The 26,600-nt window shown below is 48.0% G+C and overlaps 2 long non-coding RNA genes across 2 annotated transcripts in view; one reads left to right on the top strand and one right to left on the bottom strand.

Annotated features, from left to right (window-relative positions):
- The window catches only part of LOC142665927 (uncharacterized), an 80,271-nt gene extending 73,226 nt beyond the window's left edge, over positions 1 to 7,045 (bottom strand). The window contains exons 1-2 of the long non-coding RNA XR_012851602.1: positions 6,920 to 7,045; positions 2,646 to 2,686 (exon numbers count right to left, since the gene is read on the bottom strand). This is a non-coding gene — a long non-coding RNA (uncharacterized LOC142665927). The remainder of the gene's footprint in view (positions 1 to 2,645; positions 2,687 to 6,919) is intronic.
- Positions 1 to 26,600, top strand: part of LOC142665926 (uncharacterized) — a 133,425-nt gene that overhangs the window by 9,736 nt on the left and 97,089 nt on the right. The window lies entirely within an intron of this gene.

The raw sequence follows: 26,600 nt of genomic DNA, 5'->3' as shown, positions 1-26,600 counted from the left end.
AGCAAAGGATACAGATGACGTAACTGCTTTAGATGTTCAATGATATAAAACTACTAAATACAATACTAAGGCCACAAACGTATTTTTGCGGGTGAATTGCGGCCCATGCATGGTTTCCACGGTGCGTGCATTGCCCAGGAGCCTGGACCGCAAAAAGATAGGACATGTCTTATCACAGCTGTATTTTGCGGTCCAGGCTCATAGAAATGAACGCACGACCCGCGGTTTGCGGGCGGCCCGCGGGTGACACTCCCCGGCCGTTCGAGCCCCAAATCATGGCCGTGCACACCACTACGATCGTGTGCATGAGGCCTAAGCACAGCGCATATAAACGACATTGTATAATTAAATGTTTGACCCCTTAACGACCAGGCATTCTTTTATTTCTCTCATCTTCACATTCCAAGAGTTAGAACTTTTTTATTTATCCGTTGACATAGCCGTATGAAGGCTTGAATTTTGCAGGACGAGTTATATTTTTCAGAAGAAGCCGAAAGTTTCTCGGCGAAACGCGCGTCAGGACGCAACTGTAGTAGGTTAGGGACCGTTCATTCAGCCATAAGGCTTAGCTAGTAGCCTAACGCACCACTATATCTCTGGCATATACTGGCGGACAAACAAGCATACCACCGAGAGGAGACCGGAGAGGTGGACACGGCTGACCGCCCCCTCCTGTATGTATGATGGGGATCGTGCAGCATCTATAAGAGATGCTGCACAAAATTATCAGTCGTCAATGAATAGGATTTGTTAGCAAACAACATTGTTGTATATACATAAGAGAAATACATGGTTATACCAATGGAATAATTCCTCCTTTCTTCTATACATTGTATATACATTTTGTGTTTGCTTTTTTATTATAACCCGTCGGAGGCCGTCAATCGCAGTCGCGGGCCACCGATGGGTGACACAGGGAGCCCCCTCTTCCTGTCTAAAGATTTAAAGGTCGCCGTCGCTATTGACCGTGGCATTTAAGGGGTTAAACGGCTGAGCTGGAAGGTTTCTTATTTCTCAGCCGTTGCAGCGGGAGCCCAACTGTCAGTCACAGCCGGGGCCCCACGGCTCAACTTCTGTGCCCATGCGATCACCATCACATAATGCAGGAAGGTGACCCTTCCCATGACCTGCATGTACATGAAAATGTGGGAAGGGGTTAAAGATGACCTGTCACGGTCATACAACTTGAACCGGTTAACTGACCTGAATAACACGGTCGCCCCGATTCCAGCGCTGTTTTTGTTTTGTTATTTCTGGACCGCACTGCTCCACAGATACGGCCCACTGTTGTCTTGGCTCCCTCTATGCAAATGTTCAGAATTTAGCCATCAGGGCGTGAACTACTCTCACGATTCTCCACCCCGCAGGCTAACTACATCATATTAGCATATAGGGAGCCATCAATGTCTGATACAGGGGCATATCTATAGGGGGTGCAGAGGTAGCAGTCGCACCCAGGCCCAGGAGCCTGGGGGGGGGGGGGCTCAAAAGCCCCTCAGCTACATAAGACACCAATATTAGAAATGATATATGGTAGGTGGCAGCCCTGTTATAGATTTTGCATTGGGGCCCCGGAGCTTAGAGTTACACCTCTGGTCTGATAGATGCAGGTCCCAGCTCTGGGACCCACACCAATCTATCGAACGGAGGTTGGTTCCCTGTCCCGTCTGGTGAGGCGATCGCTGTATTCAGGCGGAAAATCAGTGCTGAGCTGTTTATGGAACTTCCAAATTCTCAGCCACCTTTGCACCGATTCTCCATCAAGATGAAGTAGTCAGCGGCCACCTCACTGGACAGGATGGGGTTAGAGAACCCGTGTTCAGGAGGCTGGACTAATAAACCACAGCTTCTCACATGATCATGGGCTCTGAAGTCCAGTATCATTATTATTTTCCCCACAGATTACAGCTAGTCCCTTCTTGTAATGATATGATCTGTGTGTGCACTTCCAAGTGGACATGTTCTGCATACAGTGTGAACAGTCATTTATTTCCATGCATCATCCAGCACATTTTGCAGCGCACAATGATCAGTTATTCAGTATTAGATGGATGTGGTTTTTGGGACACATTTCGGTCTAATCACATCACCTAGACTTACCTTTAGTAGCGGATCCCTATACGCCATGTGCATAGAATTGGATTCATGCTGTGAAAACGCAACCTGTAAAGTGACTTGTGTGTGACCTCAGGTCAATGTCAGGCTCCCCTTAGCTGTATACATTGTGATGGAGATGATTTTAGGCAAGTCACCCACTGTATATGCAGGGGTGTAGCTGAGGGAGGGTGGTGCCCTGGGTACAAAGGTGGGGTGTCAACAAGCTGCCTTTGCAAGGGTATTTAGATACATGGTTTGGGCAGCAACCTGAATCATAGAGCCGTATCTAAGCTTATATAGAAGTGGGGCGCTCACAACTGCTGTAAAAACCATAGGTTGGGGGCCGCAGGCATATAGTATGACCAGGGTTACTGCCAACAGGTCTGTTCAGGCTATGTGTGGGGACATCTGCTGGCCAGACTAATTCATTACACCCCTGATACTATTGAGCCATGAAGCGGTGTGTGATGATGTCACCCGTGATGTCATGGACAAAATTGTAGAGAAGATTCTGCAGAAGCAAATATATAAAATGTAACGACACTTACTGTTTAGATGAACGCGGCGTAAACCGATCCCGAGCGATCACCTATAAACAAGACATAGGAGAAGACTAGATCACTAGATGTACCACACATACACTAAGACAACGCAGGGCATATACAGGAAATACAAAAATAAATATACAAGATAGAAAAAACGCTCTGATTTGTTTTTATGAGGATACTGATGTAGCAGTGCTGAGTTTGTCATGTAGCGGCTTTTTGTGAAGGTTTATTACTTATATACATATTCAATGTCTATGGGGCTGACGGAAACAGCCAAGCGCTGTACTCCGATGTCACCGCAGCCCCATAGACATTGAACGGAGCAGCAGGGCGTATGCGTGACCACAACACCATTCAAACTAGTCATTGCGGTGGTGCAGTGAACACGGAAATAGGGCTCGGGACCCCTGTTTTAGTTATCGTGAGGTTTATACATTTATCACCCATCTCTTTCACACAGTTCTGACACAATCTTAGCTCTGCTACATCTTTTGAGTTCGCAGGTATTATCCTGTATACTATGCTTGCAGTGCCATTGGAGGAAATTACTCCATGTTTGAGACAGGAGGTGGATTTCAGAGGCTCAGCTTGCTACTCTGTCCCTCCCTCATGCTTTACACTGCAGTACTGCTTGTTCACATTCATGGTTTTGAGTAAGGACATAATTAAATAGTACAAGTAAATAAACCATCAATAAGAAATATGATCAGGTAATTACTCTCTTTCTGCTGCTACTACTTAATAACGCTGTGACCCCCACTGATCACCAGGACAGGGGATTCATGCATGCTCGGTAAAGAACCAGAGAATCCTCCAGTGGGCCGAGCCTCAGACGCAAAAAACAACATGGCCTCAAAGGTCCAGCAGAAGACAACCCCATTTGGAGGTGACTTGAGTCAATCACTTACCATTAGGGTCTATTTCTAATGGGTTGACGCACAAATAACCCATCAAGGGTTGACCCCCAGAATCATTTCCTCTGGTGGGAACAAGGAACTCCATTACAACACGTTATCCGTGGCCCCCCATGATCCGTGGCCCCCCGTCTCCCTGTGATCCGTGGCCCCCCGTCTCCCTGCGACCCGTGGCCCCCCGTCTCCCTGCGACCCGTGGCCCCCGTCTCCCTGCGATCCGTGGCCCCCGTCTCCCTGCGATCCGTGGCCCCCCGTCTCCCTGCGACCCGTGGCCCCCCGTCTCCCTGCGACCCGTGGCCCCCGTCTCCCTGCGACCCGTGGCCCCCGTCTCCCTGCGACCCGTGGCCCCCCGTCTCCCTGCGACCCGTGGCCCCCCGTCTCCCTGCGACCCGTGGCCCCCCGTCTCCCTGCGACCCGTGGCCCCCCGTCTCCCTGCGACCCGTGGCCCCCGTCTCCCTGCGACCCGTGGCCCCCGTCTCCCTGCGACCCGTGGCCCCCGTCTCCCTGCGACCCGTGGCCCCCGTCTCCCTGCGACCCGTGGCCCCCGTCTCCCTGCGACCCGTGGCCCCCGTCTCCCTGCGACCCGTGGCCCCCGTCTCCCTGTGATCCGTGGCCCCCGTCTCTATGATCAGGCCAGGAGGAAAGTGGAAATGAGTAGAGGAGACTGCATGTGAGCGTGGCATGGGAGGTAGCCGAGCATGCTCACTTGTCACATCGGGAGATTGCAATACACCATGCTGCTGTATATGTGGTATATAGTGTAAGACTGGGTTCACACCCACCGTGTACAGAACGTGAATTTCGAGTGGCTTTTTTTGGCTGCTAAACACACAGAAGCAAGTCATGGCCTGTATATTCTAATGACCGATCATGACTGATACCTGATCTGCTGTCCTCATGTTACATGGGATGCCATATTACAGAGGTATTCTCCTCTAGAAGCTCCGCCATACGGAAGCAGCACATAGTACCGCAGAGACTCCGTGTGCCACTGTACAGGCTCCGCACTTTGCTCTAATGAGGCCCAAGGTGTCGGTTTCAGAACGCGCTCCACCACCCTCAGTCCCAGAAGTTCAACATGATCAATCATTCATTAAACAGTGGGGAAACACTGATTGGTTAAAAAAATTAAAGGCAGAATTTTTTTAAGGTTTGAAAAATTAAAGTGCATAAATTGCCCCCCCCCCCCCTCTTCTATAGTGCCCTAAGCGATCAGCTACTCCTCTGCAGACTGAGGACTTCCCAGGTCAGCTATAATACTCCTTATCTATCTTCTCCCTGCACTGCCCCCTACTGGTTTAGCAGCTGTGTGGCAAGAATTCACTTAAAGAGGCTCTGTCTCCAGATTATAAGTGCCCTATCTTGTACATGATGTGATCGGCGCTGTAATATAGAGAACAACAGTGGTTTTTCACGGAGTTATGACCTATTTTAGCTTTATGCTAATGAGTTTCTTAATGGACAACTGGACGTGTTTTACTTTTTGACCAAGTGGGCGTTGTAAAGAGGAGTGTATGACGCTGACCAATCAGTGACCAATCAGCGTCATGCACTTCTCTCCATTCATTTACACAGCACATAGTGATCTAGCTAGATCACTATGTGCAGTCACTTACTCACACATTAACGTTACTGAAGTGTCCTGACAATGAATAGGCATCACCTCCAGCCATCACCTCCCCCAAAATTCCACGAGAGAATAGCGGCCCCATTCAGTTCTATGCAGCCATGCACACAACCGTGTTTCACGGTCCGTGCATGGACCCGGAGCCCGGGCTCATTAAAAATAATGGCCGCGGCTGTCACTCCGTGGCCGGCCGACCCGGAAATCACGGCCGTGCACATGGCTACGGTCGTGTGCATGAGGCCTTATAATGGGATGACAGAGCCTCTTTAAAGGGCACCAGTCACCAGCATTTCACCTATTGAACTCTACTCACCCCTCGCTGGCCGCTGCGGTCAAAAGTTCCAAATGCTGGTGACATGTTCCCTTTAAAGGACTAGTAGGGAATAATTTACGGTTACCTGAGGGAACGGACGTGAGTCAGGCGCCAATATTTAGTGAGGTATACTGTGGAGGAATGAGGAAGCGATCGCTTCATTTACCTCAGAGAAGACGGAACTAACTCAATGGCGCGTGTGAGGGGTTAATAGGTCGTGAGCAAATAATAAAGAAACGCTCACATGTTCAAAAGAAATCCGACACGTATAAGAGGTGTCAGTCAGTCTTCGGCTATGTTCACACGGTAGACTAAAAACGGACGTAAAATACGGAGCTGTTTTCAAGGGAAAACAGCCCCTGATTTTCAGCCATTTTTAAGCATCTAGCGGTTTTTGGAATGTGGTGGTGAACGCTTCCTCAATGTTTTGTGGCGGTTGTAAGGTCACCGTGACCTTATTACCAAAAGGTCACTGTCAGGACGCAGCCTTAGGCCGGGTCCAGAAGTAGCAAATAAATGCCGCAAAACAGCAAAATCTACACGTGTTACATGCAGATTTTGCCATGGACTTGCGGCAAATTTCACCGTATTAATTTCAGAAAAATCTGCGGCATTTGAGCAATTAAAAGAAAGTCATCAGCATGCTCTGATTCTTGTGCGAATATTTCCGGGACATCTGGATGGCGCTTTGTAAAACCCCATCCACAGATTTGCCGTTAGGAATCCGCACCCAATCTGCCGCATCTGAACCTGGCCTTGGGGCTTATTCACACTGGCTGGTTTTGTGTTGTTTTTCTCATGTTTTTTTCGTGCTAATCTACAACCAAAAGGACAAAGCCACAGCATTTTTGGAAAATAGCAGCAAAAACAATTGCGGTTGGAACAGCATCAAAAAACCGCACGTGTTTTGACCATGATTTGGTGCATTTTTACATATAGTTATTATTGATAAAAATAATGCAATCACATTAAAATCGCACAAAAATCACGGTAAATACACCTGCGGTTTTCGGATGCAGTTCTAACTTCACCTCTAAGTGTGAATGGAGCCTTATTATACAAGAATATAACGTTCAAAGTGACTGACACCACCCATGGTAACCAATCAGATTCCTCCTTTTATTTATCAGAGGCCCTTTGGAAAATGAAAGCAGTGACCTGATTGGTTGCTATGGGTAACCACCATTTCCCTTTGCACCATAAATGCCCTCATAATGGTCAAATATGATGCGACCAGAGCCTGAGGCTTCTTCAGACGGTGCAGTTTTATTTCTGTGTTATGACTGCACAGTGTGAATAGACCCAAAGACTGATACCGGATACATCAGTTCTAGTCACACAGGAACTTCTCAATGTAATTGTGACAGGAAAATATTTTTTCTCAGAAGAAACTTGACAGGAAATCTTCTCTCCTACTTACTGCGGAGCCGCTGTGGTGATTTGGGAGAAAATTGATGCAATTTGGTGGTAAAATCCTCACAGATAATGTCAGCCCCCTGTATGTGAAGCCTGAGGCAAGATGTCTGCCTGCACTCACCTGAGGAGAAGCCCCGCCCCCACATTAACCACTTCAGCTCCGGGGAAATTTGGCCCTTCAGGACCGGACACTGTTCGGCCATGTTTAGTACGATGGATTCAGGATTATTCACACGGTGCGGTCATACTGCGCTTATTGCAGCGATTTCCGCAAAACGACAGCATTTTGAAAATGGGGGCGAACAAGGCAATTTGACTGTATAGACCCGCAGTATTTCTTTTTTATTTGTTAGGATTTTTCACAAATTTTTCTTCATGACTAATGGAAGTTTCTTACCATTTTTATACCCTTTATTATTATTATATTTTTTGGAAATTATTAGTGTAGGAAAACATAACGCAGTGTCAGGACGAATACACTGCGTAAAACGACACATCGTATCCGCCCTGGTAGCTGCAGGGAATGTGGTCCAAAAAACTGCACCAAATTGTGGTGCAGTATTTTTGGGTGGCACGTCCGCTGCGGAAATCCCGCAGTAATAAAAAAAAATTTTTTTATTTAAAAACGTACCCGCCTGTAGTAATGGCAATTTGGTCGTCTCTCTTCTGAGCGTAGCCCGGCCTCCTGTGTTGACGCTGTAGTCCATATGTCCGATGCAGCAGTCACATGGGATGAAACATCCCCGGGGGTCGGGCTGCACTCAGGAGAGGATCGCGGCAGTAGGACGACTGTAGGAGCTTTATTTATTATTTTCAGATTTAAAAAAAAAAATATTTCATTCGCGATTTTTGCAACGGAGCCGCAGCTTTTCCGCCGCTAAAGCACTTTGCTGCGGGTTTTACCACCCCATTGAATTCAATGGGGAAAGCCCGCAACAGAAGAGCAGCGATTCTGCAGCATAAGATTGGGTTCCCGCAGTGCAGATTTGCTGCAGATTTTGCATGCCTTTTTTTAGCCGAGACCTATAAGGCTTTTCTTTATATATTTCTTCCGTTTACGTTCCATTCCTTGTTTTGGATATAAAATGCATGCAAAATCTGCAGCAAATCTGCACGGTGGGCACCCAGCCGTAGGGCTTGTCCCCACGTAACTGAATTGCGTCAGCATTTTTCCCTGCGAAAAAGCCGCACCTTATCCTGTGTTTTTTACTTAAGAATGGAGCGGATTTTGCTGCATTTTTCGCAATGTTGGGAGATGGAGACATGTATGAAAAACGCAGCAATTCAGTCCACTTTCCGCAGCAGGAGTGGGCATGCTGTGGTACAAAAAATACGCACCGCAGGTCAATTTCCGGAGGGACATTTTACGCAGCATGTGGATGAGATTTGTGAATTCCCCACCCACTTTGCTACTACTGTATTCTGCTGCATATTTTCCATCCGCAATTCTGGCCGGAAAATACACAGCAATTCCGCTACTTGTGGACAAGCTCTTAGGACCTGTTCACACTGATTTTTGCCGGTTTTTTTTAAGTGGTTTTGCACCACCCGCGTTTTTGGCTGCGTTTTGAGGCGTTTCTTTCTGGAATTTTGAGGCAGATTTTGACCTGCCTGCACTTTCTTGCTGCGGTTTTTGCAGCCGCGGCCATTGAGCACCACGGGCGAAAAACGCTTTCTTTGCCTCCCATTGATTTCAATGGGAGGTCAGAGACGGAACCGCAGGAAGAAAGCGCACATTGCTTTTTTTCCCCGCGAGTCACTAAAAGGGCGAGCAGGAAAATACCACCGCCGCCCCTTATTAAAGTCAATGGGAGGCGGTTTCGGGCCTTTTTTGGCACAGTTTCCGTGTCAAAATCAGCGCCTTAGGCGCCTTGTCAAGCAGAAAAAAAATCAACCTCAATTTCGTGTTTGAAATGCCCGCTTTATTGACGCATTTTTTGGGGGTTTTTTTTTAGGCTTTTTTTAAATTTAGCAAGTGGCTAAAACACAACAAATTTTTGGTCAAAAACCAATACAAACTAACGGCAATGTTTTTCCCCGTCTCCCATTGATTTCAATAGAGGTTCAGAACCGGAAGCTGCTCCAAGATAGCACGACGCCTTTTTTTTTTTTATCCGCAAGAGGAAAAAAACTGCCTCAGAAAATAAAACGCCTCGACCTCCTATTGAAATCAAAGGAGGGAGATTTAGGGTTGTTTTTGGCGCTGATTCCAATGCGATTTTTGTGTCAAAATTTGCGCCACAAAACGCTGTGTGAGCTGGGCCATAGACTTGTAGTTTTAAAAAAAAAAAAATTGTAAAAACAAATACGCTTTTTTAAATCCTAGTTAATTTTTCTGGTAATCACATGGGGGCAAATTTATTGATGTCCCATAGATGCGGTTCAAGCCTCTGCCCCCCTGACCACCATACAATCTCCTCTTCTCTCACCAGCCACTGTCTGACAAGGTGGTCTGACTTACGGAAACAGCCGAGCTGTACACGGATGGCCAGAGATGCGCCTAATTTAGCGCTTTACAGATTAAAATTGGCGTATGAAACGCCTGCCTTAATAAATACCCCCTCCAAAAAATACTTTAACTGTGACACAGGTCACATGACCAAAGATGGCTACCCGTATTGCAAGTAATGAGCATGGTCACGTTGGGTCCGCTGTATTTCTTGCAGCTCGCAACGCGACCACTTTCGCGACACAGCGATCTTTTGTCGCGCAACCCGTGTAGCCCCAGCCTTAGGCCCTGTTCACACACAGTATTTTGCAGGCAGAAAAAAGCTTCAGGATTTGGAGGCAGATTTTGACTTGCCTGTATTTTTACGTGGCGTTTTTCATCCGCGGCCATTATGGGGGCATTATACTGTGTAAGGGCACACACTATGGGGGCATTATACTGTAGGGGACACACTATGGGGGCATTATACTGTAGGGGACACACTATGGGGGCATTATACTGTAGGGGGACACACTATGGGGGCATTATACAGAACCTGATGAATTTCATTGGTCAGGCTTTTTTTGTCCCAGCCCCCTGAAACCACCAATAGGAAGGTCTCACCTGTAGACTATGTGCCACACAGACCCCCTCCCGGGTAGACTACGTGCCACACAGACCCCCCCGGGTAGACTATGTGCCACACAGACCCCCCCCCCGGGTAGACTATGTGCCACACAGACCCCCCGGGTAGACTATGGGCCACACAGACCCCCCCCCCCCCCGGGTAGACTATGAGCCACACAGACTAGAATAATTTTAAAGAACTAGGCTACAAGCTGAAGGGAAGGACCTACAAGGTTGTATTCACAGGAATACTGCCTGTGCCATGCGCATCACAGGAAAGGCAGCGGGAGCTCAGGGAGTTAAATGCATGTCTTAAGTCTTGGTGTAGAGGAGAAGGCTTTGGGTTCCTAGAGCACTGGGCTGACTTTTTATTGGGGTACAAACTGTATTCTGCAGATGATTTGCAGGGGGTCCGCTGTGCTGGGGGAGATAATTCTAGTAGGGGTGGCGGAGTGTTTAAACTAGGGCTGAGGAGGGAGGCCAATTTAGAAAATAAAGGGGTAGTTAGGTTAGAGAGGGGTCAGACTATTTTGGTGGGGGGAGAAACAGACTGTGGGGAGAGGACTAGACAACAAGATAAGGAGATCCTTTCGTTACAAAACAGCAGTGAAAATAAAAATGCCCAAATAATGTCAAATAATCACATTTCTGAGACTGAAAGTGAAACATTTAAAGGCACGTTAAAGTGTATGTTCACAAATGCCAGAAGTCTAGCAAGCAAAATGGGGGAGCTGGAGGCCTTGGTACTGGAGGAACATATAGATATAGTTGGTGTTGCTGAAACATGGCTGGACTCTTCACATGACTGGGCTACAGGGTTTTACACGGTTTCGGAAAGACAGGGCGAATAGGAAAGGTGGTGGTGTATGTCTGTATGTGAGAAATTATATGAAGGTGGTGGTGTATGTCTGTATGTGAGAAGCGATATGAAGGCGGTGGTGTATGTCTGTATGTGAGAAGCGATATGAAGGCGGTGGTGTATGTCTGTATGTGAGAAGTGATATGAAGGCGGTGGTGTATGTCTATGTGAGAAGTGATGTGAAGGCGGTGGTGTATGTCTGTATGTGAGAAGTGATGTGAAGGCGGTGGTGTATGTCTGTATGTGAGAAGTGATGTGAAGGCGGTGGTGTATGTCTGTATGTGAGAAGTGATATGAAGGTGGTGGTGTATGTCTGTATGTGAGAATTGATATAAAGGTGGTGGTGTATGTCTGTATGTGAGAAGTGATATGAGGGCGGTGGTGTATGTCTGTATGTATGTGAGAAGTGATATGAAGGCGGTGGTGTATGTCTGTATGTGAGAAGCGATATGAAGACGAGTGTGAATGAGACATTAGAGGGTGAAGATTGTGAGGAGGTTGAAACCTTGTGGGTGGAATTACAAAGGGAGGTAAACACTGAAAAATTTCGAGGAGATGGAAGGTCAGCTATATAAACAGATGGAGCGGTAGTGATAATGGGCGATTTTAATTACCGGGATATTAATTGGGGTCATGGTTCGGCTTCAAAGGGGAGACATTTCCTCAACCTGTTGCACAAAAATTTTATGGGTCAGTTTGTGGAAGACCCGACTAGAGGTGAAGCTCTGTTGGATCTGGTCATTTCTAATAATGCAGAGCTTGTTGGGAATGTCAATGTTCGTGAAAACCTCGGTAACAGTGATCACAATATAGTTACATTTTACCTATACTGTAAAAAACAAACAGGCTGGGAGGGCAAAAACACTTAATTTTAAGAAGGCCAATTTCCCCAGGATGAGGGCTGCAATTCAGGATATAAACTGGGAAGAACGAATGTCAAATAATGGGACAAATGATAAATGGGAGATTTTCAAATCTACTTTGGGTTATTATAGTGCAAAATTTATTCCTGCAGGTAACAAGTATAAACGACTAAAATTAAACCCCACATGGCTTACACCGTCTGTAAAAAGGGCAATACATGACAAAAAAAGGGCATTTGAAAAATACTAATCTGAGGGTACAGCTGCAGCCTTTGTAACATATAAAGAGCTTAATAAAATCAGTAAAAAGATAATAAAATCAGCAAAAATACAAAATGAAAGGCAGGTGGCCAAGGATAGTAAAACAAATCCCAAAAAATTCTTCAAGTATATAAATGCAAAAAAGCCAAGGACTGAACATGTACGACCCCTAGATAGTGGTAATGGGGAGTTGGTCCCAGGGGATCAATCGAAGGCAGAGTTACTAAATGGGTTCTTCAGCTCTGTATATACAACAGAAGAGAGAGCAGCTGATGTAGCCGGTGCCAGTGCTGTTAATATATCAGTTGATATACTGAATTGGATGAATGTAGATATGGTGCAAGCTAAATAAAATAAACGTACAGAAGGCCCCGGGACCAGATGGGTTACACCCTAGAGTTCTTAAAGAGGCTCTGTCACCAGATTTTGCAGCCCCTATCTGCTATTGCAGCAGATCGGCGCTGCAATGTAGATTACAGGAACATTTTTATTTTTAAAAAACGAGCATTTTTGGCCAAGTTATGACCATTTTTGTAGTTATGCAAATGAGGCTTGCAAAAGTCCAAGTGGGTGTGTTTAAAAGTAAAAGTCCAAGTGGGCGTGTATTATGTGCGTACATCGGGGCGTTTTTAATACTTTCACTAGCTGGGCGCTCTGAAGAGAAGTAACATCCTCTTCTCTTCAGAACGCCCAGCTTCTGACAGTGCAGATCTGTGACGTCACTCACAGGTCCTGCATCGTGACGGCCACATCGGCACCAGAGGCTACAGTTGATTCTGCAGCAGCATCGGCGTTTGCAGGTAAGATCGACTTACCTGCAAACGCTGATGCTGCTGCAGAATCAACTGTAGCCTCTGGTGCCGATGTGGCCGACACGATGCAGGACCTGTGAGTGACGTCACAGATCTGCACTGTCACAAGCTGGGCGTTCTGAAGAGAAGAGGATGATACTTCTCTTCAGAGCGCCCAGCTAGTGAAAGTATTAAAAACGCCCCGATGTACGCACATAATACACGCCCAGTTGTACTTTTACTTTTAAACACACCCACTTGGACTTTTGCAAGCCTCATTTGCATAACTACAAAAATGGTCATAACTTGGCCAAAAATGCTCGTTTTTTAAAAATAAAAACGTTACTGTAATCTACATTGCAGCGCCTATCTGCTGCAATAGCAGATAGGGGTTGCAAAATCTGGTGACAGAGCCTCTTTAAGGAGCTTAGTTCAGTTATTTCTGTCCCCCTCTTCATAATATTTAGAGATTCTCTAGTGACTGGTACAAGGCAAATGTGGTGCATATTTTCAAAAAGGGCTCTAGGTCTCCCCCGGGTAATTATAGACCAGTAAGCTTAACATCCATCGTGGGGAAACTGTTTGAGGGACTATTGAGGGACTATATACAGGATTATGTGACAATAAATAGTAGTAAAACCGTGCTGGCTATCACTTGTAATAAGGACAGAAGTTGTCAAACCAACCTGATCTGTTTTTATGAAGAGGTGAGCAGAAGCCTAGACAGAGGGGCCACTGTGGATATAGTGTTTTTGGACTTTGCAAAGGCATTTGACACTGTCCCCCATAGACGTCTAGTTGGTAAATTAAGAACTATAGGTTTAGAAAATATAGTTTGTAATTGGATTGAGAATTGGCTCAAGGACCGTATCCAGAGAGTTGTGGTCAATGATTCCTACTCTGAATGGTCCCTGGTTATAAGTGGTGACCCCAGGGTTCAGTGCTGGGACCACTATTATTCAACTTATTTATTAATGCTCCCAGGGGTCTCAAACTCGGCCGGGTAAGTGGGCCGCATATAGAAAAAATGGGAAGTTGACGGGCCGCATTACTTTCAAATTTGATGCAATACAAAATTGTTGTTAATCAATTAGTTATTTGAACTACTATAACACTACATTACTAGAATAATAGCGCTAGGTTTAAAATTTGAGATATTTCTCCACGTGCTTATTTCAACAATCCAGCTTTCCAGTTTAAGTGTCGCTAAATGCAGTCCGGCGGCTCAGTTAGCACACATGTCAAGATTGGGCAGCCCTTTTTTAGATAGTGCCCTCTGTGGATGCTGCCGCAGTGCCCTCTGTGGATGCTGCCGCAGTGCCCTCTGTGGATAATGCAACACACCCCTAGATAAGGCCACAGTGCCCTCTGTAGATAAGGCCACAGTGCCCTCTGTAGATAAGGCCACAGTGCCCTCTGTAGATAAGGCCACAGTGCCCTCTGTAGATAAGGCCACAGTGCCCTCTGTAGATAAGGCCACAGTGCCCTCTGTAGATAAGGCCACAGTGCCCTCTGTAGATAATGTAACACACCCCTAGATAATGCCAGTGTCCTCTTCAGATACTGCCACACACCCACTTGTAGATAATGCCACAGTGCCCTCTGTAGAGGCTGCCACAGTATCCTCTGTAGAGGCTGCCACAGTGCCCTCCGTAGAGGCTGCCCCAGTGCCCTCCGTAGAGGCTGCCCCAGTGCCCTCCGTAGAGGCTGCCCCAGTGCCCTCCGTAGAGGCTGCCCCAGTGCCCTCCGTAGAGGCTGCCCCAGTGCCCTCCGTAGAGGCTGCCCCAGTGCCCTCCGTAGAGGCTGCCCCAGTGCCCTCCGTAGAGGCTGCCCCAGTGCCCTCCGTAGAGGCTGCCCCAGTGCCCTCCGTAGAGGCTGCCCCAGTGCCCTCTGTAGAGGCTGCCCCAGTGCCCTCTGTAGAGGCTGTCCCAGTGCCCTCTGTAGAGGCTGCCCCAGTGCCCTCTGTAGAGGCTGCCCCAGTGATGTCAGGGGCTTTCCCAGAGCTGGAGTCCCGGAGGAGAGCCGCTTCTGGCACTCTGCCTGGGATTCCAGCTCTGCTCCTGACATCACTGTCCATATATGGACAGAGATGTCAGGGGCAACCCCAGAGCTGGAGTCCCAGGCAGAGCGCTAGTAGGCTCTTCCTGGGACTCCAGCTGTGCTCCTGACATCACTGGGACTCTTGCTCTGGGGAAGCCCCTGACATCATTGTCGATGTATGGACAGCGATGTCAGAGGCTACCCCAGAGTCCCGGAGCAGAGCCGATAATAGCGCTCTGCCCGGGACTCCGCTCTGGGGAAGACCCTGACACACTATCCATATATGGGCAGCGATGTCAGGGAATTCCACAGTGTCCCGGAGCAGAGCCTGTACTAGCGCTCTGCCCGGGACTCCAGCTCTGGGGAAGCCCCAGACATCGATGTTCATATGTGGACAACGATGTCAGGGAGTTCCACAGAGTCCAGGAGCAGAACCGACACCAGCGTTCTGCTCCGGCTCTGGGGAAGCCCCAGACATCGCTGTTCATATGTGGACAGCGATGTCAGGGAATTCCACAGAGTCCCGGAGCAGAGCCGACACCAGCGCTCTGCTCGGGACTCCGGCTCTGGGGAAGCCCCAGACATCGCTGTTCATATGTGGACAGCGATGTCAGGGAATTCCACAGAGTCCCGGAGCAGAGCCGACACCAGTGCTCTGCTCGGGGACTTCGGCTCTGGGGAAGCCCTAGACATCGCTGTTCATATGTGGACAGCGATGTCAGGGAATTGTCCACAGAGTCCCGGAGCAGAGCCGACACCAGCGCTCTGCTCGGGACTCCGGCTCTGGGGAAGCCCCAGACATCGCTGTTCATATGTGGACAGCGATGTCAGGGAATTCCACAGAGTCCAGGAGCAGAGCCGACACCAGCGCTCTGCCCCGCTCTGGGCAAGACCCTGACACACTGTCCATATATGGGCAGCGATGTCAGGGAATTCCACAGAGTCCCGGAACAGAGCCGACACCAGCGCTCTGCCCGGGACTCCGGCTCTGGGGAAGCCCCAGACTTCGCTGTTCATATGTGGACAGCGATGTCAGGGAATTCCAGAGTCTCAGAGCAGAGCCGATACTAGCGGCTCTGTGTCCCGCGGGCCGCAGATGACAGCCCCAGGGGCCGCATGCGGCCCGCGGGCCGCGTGCTTGAGAACCCTGCTATAGAGGATGGGATTAATAGCTCTATTTCTATTTTTGCAGATTACACCAAGTTATGTAATATAGTTCAGACTATGGAAGATGTTAGTGAATTGCAGGCAGATTTAAACAAACTAAGGCCTCATGCACACGAACGTAAAAACGCCCGTAATTACGGCTCAATTACGGGCCCACGGGTACCTCACCGTATGCTTACGGGAAGGTGCCCGTGCCTTTGAAAAAGATAGAACATGTCCTATTTCAGGTTGTAATTACGGCACGGGCAGCCCATATAAGTTAATGGGGCTCCCGTAATTACGGGTGGCTACGTGTGTGCACCCGTAATTACGGGAGCGTTGCTAGGCGACGTCAGGGGATGGTCACTCTCCAGGGTGCTGAAAGAGTTAAGCGATCGGCAGTAACTCATTCAGCACCCGGGACTGTGACTACCGATCAGAATATAGATCAACCTGTAAAAAAAACAAAAAACTTTCATACTTACCCACAACTCCCTGCTTCTTCCTCCAGTCCGGCCTCCTGGGATGACGTTACAGCCCACGTGACCGCTGCAGCCAATCACAGGCTGCACTGGTCTCATGGACTGCCACGTCATGCAGGGAGGTCGGGCTGGATGTCGAAAGAGGGACGCGTCATACGGGTAAGTATGAATTTATTTTTACTTTTACTGCGGAAAGGGCTGTCCCTTCTCTCTATCCTGCACTGATAGGGAGAAGGGGCTGCCGATTACTGCAGTGCAATTTTGCAGCGAAAACTTTCCCGTAAATACTGGTGCAATACGGGTCGAATACGTGTGACCAAGGACCCGTATTTACACCAGTATTTATGGTAGTAAAAAAATACGTTCATGTGCATGAGGCCTTAGTGTTTGCAAATGAGGTTTAATGTAGATAAATGTAAAGTTATGCATCTGGGTACGAACAACCTGCATGCATCATATGTCCTAGGGGGTGCTACACTGGGGGAGTCACTTGTTGAGAAGGATCTGGGTGTACTTGTAAATCATAAACTAAAAAACAGCACAATGTCAATCAGCTGCTTCAAAGGCCAGCAAAATATTGTTGTGTATTATAGAGGCCTGGACTCGCGGGACAGGGATGTAATATTGCCACTTTACAAAGCATTAGTGAGGCCTCATCTAGAATATGCCGTTCAGTTCTGGGCTCCAGTTCATAGAAAGGAGGAAAAATACAAAGAAGAGCAACGAAGCTAATAAGGGGCCTGGAGAATCTAAGTTATGAGGAAAGATTAAAAGAACTAAAACTATTTAGCCTTGAAAAAAGACGACTAAGGGGGGACATGATTAACTTATATAAATATATGAATGGCCCATACAAAAAATATGGTGAAATCCTGTTCCATGTAAAACCCCCTCAAAAAACAAGGGGGCACTCCCTCCGTCTGGAGAAAAAATGGTCCAACCTGCAGAGGCGACAAGGCTTCTTTACAGTGAGAACTGTGAATCTATGGAATAGTCACCGCAGGAACCGTCACAGCAGGGACAGGAGATGCTGCAAAAAAGGCAAAGATAATTTCCTAGAACAAAAAAAATATTAGCTCCTATGTGTAGAAATGTTTCCTTCCCTTTTCCCGTCCCTTGGTTGAACTTGATGGACATGTGTCTTTTTTCAACCTTTACGAACTATGTAACATCACTGTTCTGAAAACGGCCATATGACGTCCGTTTTTCACGGTCGTGTGAATGAGGCCTTACTGTGATAAAACTTCTGATGCCGACCAATTCCTAGTTCTTCCTGCGCTGATTAAATGCGCTATTGAACGCCCCCTGCGGTTATGATAATTGTCCACAGGAGGGCAGTGTTGCTCCATGCTTGTTCTTAGCAGCTAAAATTTCGGTTTTCTGATCAATAAAGACCATGCGGGTGCATCACCCCAGATATTCCTAAAGCACCATATAAGTGACTGAAACCGGCGCTAGTGAAGATAATAACTTCTAACACTTCAGACAGCAGCACGACTAATTCATTTCTTCTCTATTGGTTTTACCCACAGAGCAGAATAAAAAAGAAAATTGACCACCGACAGTTCAGAGTTGTCATAGGGCACCCCAGTGCAGCGCGTGAGCCTGGCACCACGCACCAGTGTAACTTCCAGAGCTGTAGTGCCGCTCACCCTCCCTCTCTGGGTCACAATCTGCATTGACCTTGGCACCGGGCCTTATCTCTTCTCACCTGCCAGCCATAAACCAAGCAGGTGCAGGAAAAGCTCACTAATTATGCCCTGCCCTGCTGCAAAAGCTCGCGGCCTCGCTTCATCTCTTTAACCCGTTAGGTTAGCCAAGATTCACAAACTGATGGCGTTCTGGCTTCTTGGCACGTGCTGCGGATGCGAATTTGCGGGTTGTTTTGGTGACAGAGGACGACGGTTCACAAAGGTGTATATCAAACGCAAGCCGCCTGCGTCTCTTCAGGGATGAGCTATCATTGGCGCAGGCTATTGACTTCAGAGGGAGAGAAAGTGGTTTTGTGCTTTATTTGGGACAGGTTTGCTGGGTTACCATATTTTTTTAAGGCAGACAACCCCTTCCAGTTTTATAGGTCCCCCGATGACCAGCGTTGTTCCTCAGGGGAAGTCGCCTGCAGCGAGAATTATTTTTCCCCTAATGGAGTTACATAGCGACCATTGAAATCAACATGTGTAATGCAAGTCCAGGTCCTCCAGAGGGAGAGCCATCTATGCATACACCCCTCAGCTGCTGCAGAACATCGTAAGACACCCCTCAGCTGCTGCAGAACCTCGTAATACACACCTCGGCTGCCGCAGAACCTCGTAATACACACCTCGGCTGCCGCAGAACATCGTAATACACACCTCGGCTGCCGCAGAACATCGTAATACACACCTCGGCTGCCGCAGAACATCGTAATACACACCTCGGCTGCCGCAGAACATCGTAATACACACCTCAGCTGCCGCAGAACATCGTAATACACACCTCAGCTGCCGCAGATCATAATACACACCTCGGCTGCCGCAGAACATCGTAATACACACCTCGGCTGCCGCAGAACATCGTAATACACACCTCGGCTGCCGCAGAACATCGTAATACACACCTCGGCTGCCGCAGATCATAACACACACCTCGGCTGCCGCAGAACATCATAATACACACCTCGGCTGCCGCAGAACATCATAATACATACCTCGGCTGCCGCAGAACATCATAATACATACCTCGGCTGCCGCAGAACATCATAATACACACCTCAGCTGCCGCAGAACATCGTAATACACACCTCGGCTGCCGCAGATCATAACACACACCTCGGCTGCCGCAGAACATCATAATACACACCTCGGCTGCCGCAGAACATCATAATACACACCTCAGCTGCTGCAGAACATCATAATACACACCTCAGCTGCTGCAGAACATCATAATACACACCTCAGCTGCCGCAGAACATCATAATACACACATCAGCTGCCGCAGAACATCATAATACACACCTCAGCTGCTGCAGAACATCGTAATACACACCTCAGCTGCTGCAGAACATCGTAATACACACCTCGGCTGCCGCAGATCATAACACACACCTCGGCTGCCGCAGAACATCATAATACACACCTCGGCTGCCGCAGAACATCATAATACATACCTCGGCTGCCGCAGAACATAATAATACACACCTCAGCTGCCGCAGAACATCATAATACACACCTCGGCTGCCGCAGAACATCATAATACACACCTCGGCTGCCGCAGAACATCATAATACATACCTCGGCTGCCGCAGAACATCATAATACACACCTCAGCTGCCGCAGAACATCATAATACACACCTCGGCTGCCGCAGAACATCATAATACACACCTCGGCTGCCGCAGAACATCATAATACACACCTCGGCTGCCGCAGAACATCGTAATACACACCTGAGCTGCCGCAGAACATCGTAACACACACCTCAGCTGCCGCAGAACATCATAAGACACCTCAGCTGCCGCAGAACATCATAAGACACCTCAGCTGCCGCAGAACATCAGAATACACACCTCAGCTGCTGCAGAACAGCGTAATACACACCTCAGCTGCTGCAGATCATAATACACACCTCAGCTGCTGCAGAACATCATAATACACACCTCAGCTGCCGCAGAACATCATAACACACCTCAGCTGCTGCAGAACATCATAAGACACCTTAACTGCCGCAGATCATCATAATACACCCCTTAGCTGCTGCAGAACATCGTAAGACACCTCAGCTGCCGCAGAACATCATAATACACACCTCAGCTGCCGCAGAACATCATAATACACACCTCAGCTGCCGCAGAACATCATAATACACACCTCGGCTGCCGCAGAACATCATAATACACACCTCGGCTGCCGCAGAACATCATAATACACACCTCGGCTGCCGCAGAACATCATAATACACACCTCGGCTGCCGCAGAACATCATAATACACACCTCAGCTGCCGCAGAACATCATAATACACACCTCAGCTGCCGCAGAACATCGTAATACACACCTCAGCTGCCGCAGAACATCGTAATACACACCTCAGCTGCCGCAGAACATCGTAATACACACCTCAGCTGCCGCAGAACATCGTAATACACACCTCAGCTGCCGCAGAACATCGTAATACACACCTCAGCTGCCGCAGAACATCGTAATACACACCTGAGCTGCCGCAGAACATCGTAATACACACCTGAGCTGCCGCAGAACATCGTAACACACACCTCAGCTGCCGCAGAACATCATAAGACACCTCAGCTGCCGCAGAACATCATAAGACACCTCAGCTGCCGCAGAACATCAGAATACACACCTCAGCTGCTGCAGAACAGCGTAATACACACCTCAGCTGCTGCAGATCATAATACACACCTCAGCTGCTGCAGAACATCATAATACACACCTCAGCTGCCGCAGAACATCATAACACACCTCAGCTGCTGCAGAACATCATAAGACACCTTAACTGCCGCAGATCATCATAATACACCCCTTAGCTGCTGCAGAACATCGTAAGACACCTCAGCTGCCGCAGAACATCATAATACACACCTCAGCTGCTGCAGAACATCATAATACACACCTCAGCTGCCGCAGAACATCATAATACACACCTCAGCTGCCGCAGAACATCATAATACACACCTCAGCTGCCGCAGAACATCATAATACACACATCAGCTGCCGCAGAACATCATAATACACACCTCAGCTGCTGCAGAACATCATAATACATACCTCGGCTGCCGCAGAACATCATAATACACACCTCAGCTGCCGCAGAACATCATAATACACACCTCGGCTGCCGCAGAACATCATAATACATACCTCGGCTGCCGCAGAACATCTTAATACACACCTCGGCTGCCGCAGAACATCATAATACACACCTCAGCTGCCGCAGAACATCATAACACACCTCAGCTGCTGCAGAACATCATAAGACACCTTAACTGCCGCAGATCATCATAATACACCCCTTAGCTGCTGCAGAACATCGTAAGACACCTCAGCTGCCGCAGAACATCATAATACACACCTCAGCTGCTGCAGAACATCATAATACACACCTCAGCTGCCGCAGAACATCATAATACACACCTCAGCTGCCGCAGAACATCATAATACACACCTCAGCTGCCGCAGAACATCATAATACACACATCAGCTGCCGCAGAACATCATAATACACACCTCAGCTGCTGCAGAACATCATAATACATACCTCGGCTGCCGCAGAACATCATAATACACACCTCAGCTGCCGCAGAACATCATAATACACACCTCGGCTGCCGCAGAACATCATAATACATACCTCGGCTGCCGCAGAACATCTTAATACACACCTCGGCTGCCGCAGATCATAACACACACCTCGGCTGCCGCAGAACATCATAATACACACCTCGGCTGCCGCAGAACATCATAATACACACCTCGGCTGCCGCAGAACATCATAATACACACCTCGGCTGCCGCAGAACATCATAATACACACCTCAGCTGCCGCAGAACATCATAATACATACCTCGGCTGCCGCAGAACATCATAATACACACCTCAGCTGCCGCAGAACATCATAATACACACCTCGGCTGCCGCAGAACATCATAATACATACCTCGGCTGCCGCAGAACATCTTAATACACACCTCGGCTGCCGCAGATCATAACACACACCTCGGCTGCCGCAGAACATCATAATACACACCTCGGCTGCCGCAGAACATCATAATACACACCTCGGCTGCCGCAGAACATCATAATACACACCTCAGCTGCCGCAGAACATCGTAATACACACCTCAGCTGCCGCAGAACATCGTAATACACACCTCAGCTGCCGCAGAACATCGTAATACACACCTCAGCTGCCGCAGAACATCGTAATACACACCTGAGCTGCCGCAGAACATCGTAACACACACCTCAGCTGCCGCAGAACATCATAAGACACCTCAGCTGCCGCAGAACATAATACAGACCTCAGCTGTCGCAGAACATAATACAGACCTCAGCTGCCGCAGAACATCAGAATACACACCTCAGCTGCTGCAGAACAGCGTAATACACACCTCAGCTGCTGCAGATCATAATACACACCTCAGCTGCTGCAGAACATCATAATACACACCTCAGCTGCCGCAGAACATCATAACACACCTCAGCTGCTGCAGAACATCATAAGACACCTTAACTGCCGCAGATCATCATAATACACCCCTTAGCTGCTGCAGAACATCGTAAGACACCTCAGCTGCCGCAGAACATCATAATACACACCTCAGCTGCTGCAGAACATCATAATACACACCTCAGCTGCTGCAGAACATCATAATACACACCTCAGCTGCTGCAGAACATCATAATACACACCTCAGCTGCCGCAGAACATCATAATACACACCTCAGCTGCCGCAGAACATCATAATACACACATCAGCTGCCGCAGAACATCATAATACACACCTCAGCTGCTGCAGAACAGCGTAATACACACCTCAGCTGCTGCAGAACATCATAATACACACCTCAGCTGCTGCAGAACAGCGTAATACACACCTCAGCTGCTGCAGAACATCATAATACACACCTCAGCTGCTGCAGAACATCATAATATACTCCTCAGCTGCCGCAGATCATAATACACACCTCTGCTGCTGCAGAACATCATAATACACACCTCAGCTGCTGCAGATCATAATACACACCTCAGCTGCTGCAGAACATCATAATACACACCTCAGCTGCTGCAGAACAGCGTAATACACACCTCAGCTGCTGCAGAACATCATAATATACTCCTCAGCTGCCGCAGAACATCATAATATACTCCTCAGCTGCCGCAGAACATCATAATATACTCCTCAGCTGCTGCAGAACATCATAATACACACCTCAGCTGCTGCAGAACAGCGTAACACACACCTCAGCTGCTGCAGAACAGCGTAACACACACACACCTCAGCTGCTGCAGAACATCATAATACACACATCAGCTGCCGCAGAACATCATAATACACACCTCAGCTGCTGCAGAACATCGTAATACACACCTCAGCTGCCGCAGAACATCATAATACACACCTCAGCTGCTGCAGAACATCATAATACACACCTCAGCTGCTGCAGAACATCGTAATACACACCTCAGCTGCCGCAGAACATCGTAATACACACCTCAGCTGCTGCAGAACATCGTAATACACACCTCAGCTGCCATTGGATAGATTGATATGAGACAGAGAGACAGAGTTCTTATGACCACTCACTAGGAGTTTCTACAATAATTCACCAGAGATTTCTTCCTATACTATTAACCGTGACCCTGAAATAATGACCCGTGATCAGCGCTTTATTTCGGTCCTCTGTGCACCCCCCGCTGGTCCCAGTAGCGCCTTCTTGTACGGGGCGGTGAGGAGGTTAATATGGGGGGGCTCCCTGTATCCTGCTGAAGGGCAGAGCCCCAGCGTGAAGCCGGGAGTCAGGCCAGTAATGCTGGTGATTCAGGACTAACCAAGATTAATGTCCTGACTAAGTAGCAGTGACAGGACAGCAAACAGGCAGCATCGCCGCTCACACAGCCTTCCTTTCAGCCCGGCTTCTCCCGATACCAGAGGAGAGAAGGAGAAATAACTCACACCCCTGCCCCGTCTCCTTATTAACCCTTCTGCAGCCAATATGGGGTAAGGGGCCACGGACCGCTCCTCCTGGACGTACAGTAGGAACAGTGTTTTACTAATATTTTGACAATAAAGTTATGGCTGTGACATATATTTGTGCCCAGGGCCGTCCTGCGGACGGTGACCTGGTTACGCTGATACATCAGTATCTGGTGATCCGTTTCGGTCTCTCTAGGTCTAGAATGTGGCGTTGTCCCAAAATAGAGAAAGCCAATGCTGGCCGCTGCCCCCGAACGTCTCAAAGGAGCCTTTATCTGCTGCGAGCGGTTACTGGCGAGGCCGGCTCACAGGGGATATCAGCTAACCCTCACAGCCCTCATTTTCATGCATGACACAGGTAGGCTGAGGTTTGGGGGGACTAGGAGAGAGGTGCCCCCCTTTCGGTTGGGCCGGAAAGGCCTCGCTGACGCCTCTGCGGTGGAAAAAAAAAAATATGAAAAAATGTGGCAGAATTATTTTGACTCCGTGTGTTTGAAGGCAGATTCTGCGGCCAGAATTTCTCCCATAATTAAACCCGCAGCTCACAGACGCAGCACTGGCTGGAGAGATCGAGGAGGGACGGACGGCAGGAGAAGAAGAACTGCCATTATTCAGTGGTTCCATTTCTGCTCAGTCTCCTGGTGTTGGAAGCTACAGATTATTTTGCAGTTGGATTATCAGAATTTCTGGACTATTGGATATGGGATTAAACTGAATAAAAGCAATTTGTGTTACATTCCCCTTGATATCATCAGAATACCATTCTCTATACATAGAACACTACAACCCCCAACATGTCCCAACCACTGGACATGACCAAATACCATTCTCTATTCATAGAACACTACAACCCCCAACCACTGGACATGACCAGAATACAATTCTATTATACTCTATACATAGAACACTACAACCCCCAACATGTCCCGACCACTGGACACGACAGCTCGGGCACCAACACCAGGCCAGTCCTGGGACCACCATCTACCCGGACAGTACTTTCCATACAGCAGTTTTCTCCGTGCACTTATCACACCCCATGTTGAGGTCTTTGGTGGCTCATGGGTCCCCCCTGTTGTTGGGGTTCAGAAGTGACTGCTCGCTCTTCATTCCCTACGGCTATCACCACTACCACTAGGCCGGATTTACATGACCGATTTCCTGGTCAATCCGGTCGACAATTATTGGGTGCTCAGTGTCCACCGACTGGATCGTGAAAACCTATACAAGTCAGATAGGGACTGTATCATCCATGGAGACCATCACAGTCCCATCTTATGGGGTCAACAGGAAGCGCTCTCTACCAATCCATTCTAGCTCGCTCATTAAGTGACCATGCATGCACTGCCGTTTCTCCTCTGGGACTTTTATGGCCTATCTTCACATGTCTATATATATTTATAGGACAACAAATCCTGATATAAGGAACCTATGACAGTCGGGCCAATAAATGGGCATCGTAGGGGGCTGCCAACGATCTGATGTAGATGCAAAAGAGGTTTAGAAGGGCATGAGTTGGTGAGACATTGAGCTGTGAAGGCTTTTCCACATTAGAAGGGTTCGAGCCCCGGCTGTTGATACAAGACGTGAGGATTTCAATCCAAAAAGTTTATTAAGGGGCGTAAAATGTTCTAAAAAGAACACATTTTTGTATTCGGATTCTTGAGAACAACAGTGTCCAAGAAAGAAGTGAAGCTGATACTCTGAAGACGCGATACGCGGAGTGAAGAGCCCCCGTGTACTCACTGACCCGTCAGGCTTGGAAAGACGAGAATGTTTTTATTTGATCAGTGAAAGCGTCTCGGTTTAGAAAGATTTTAGCGAGATCAGTCCTAGGACAAACCTACAAAGTACAGGTCTGTCATTCATTTAGGTTTTGGTCCAACCTGGGGCAGGCGGCTGGGAGCCACATCAGATGTGCCGAGGTAGCACCGTCCCCCAGTTTGGGCTGAACGCAGACCCCCAGGGAACCCTTTTAATCACCGGCAGCATGGCATCTCACGCTGGAAATATACTGTAATGCTGAGGTACGTGTTTAGCGCTCGGAAAAATAAACTCGGCTGAGCTGTGGTGGTGAGTGCTGCAGGATTTAGAGGGGGCGACACACCTGGGTGGTATTTTAAGATACCACTTAATTATCAGCTGCGCTCCATAAACAAGACGCTGGATAAGCGGCGGCTACTGTCAGCCTGGTGGGCAACTACTAGTTCAAAGTGGCAGTGCCCCAATGTGGGAGGTGAGCACAGGACCTTTCCTAAAGGGTGCGGGTATAGTATATTATTTATTCAAATATTCCACGCATAGATATTGATATACACACACACACACACACACACACACAAATACATATGACATTTAAAAAAAATATAAATATTCATATTTCCAAAAAATTCTATATTTATGTTTCTTATTAAAAAAAAAATTCCACATCAACCATTTAAGAAAAAAAATAAAAATTGCCATGTGAAACCTATTTCAAGATCAGAAATATTCGC

The sequence above is a fragment of the Rhinoderma darwinii genome, chromosome 13, assembly GCF_050947455.1.
Source record: "Rhinoderma darwinii isolate aRhiDar2 chromosome 13, aRhiDar2.hap1, whole genome shotgun sequence".
In the NCBI taxonomy this organism is placed as follows: domain Eukaryota; kingdom Metazoa; phylum Chordata; class Amphibia; order Anura; family Rhinodermatidae; genus Rhinoderma; species Rhinoderma darwinii.
The sequence above is the reverse complement of the archived record's forward strand: the minus strand, read 5'-3'. Positions and strand labels throughout refer to the sequence as shown.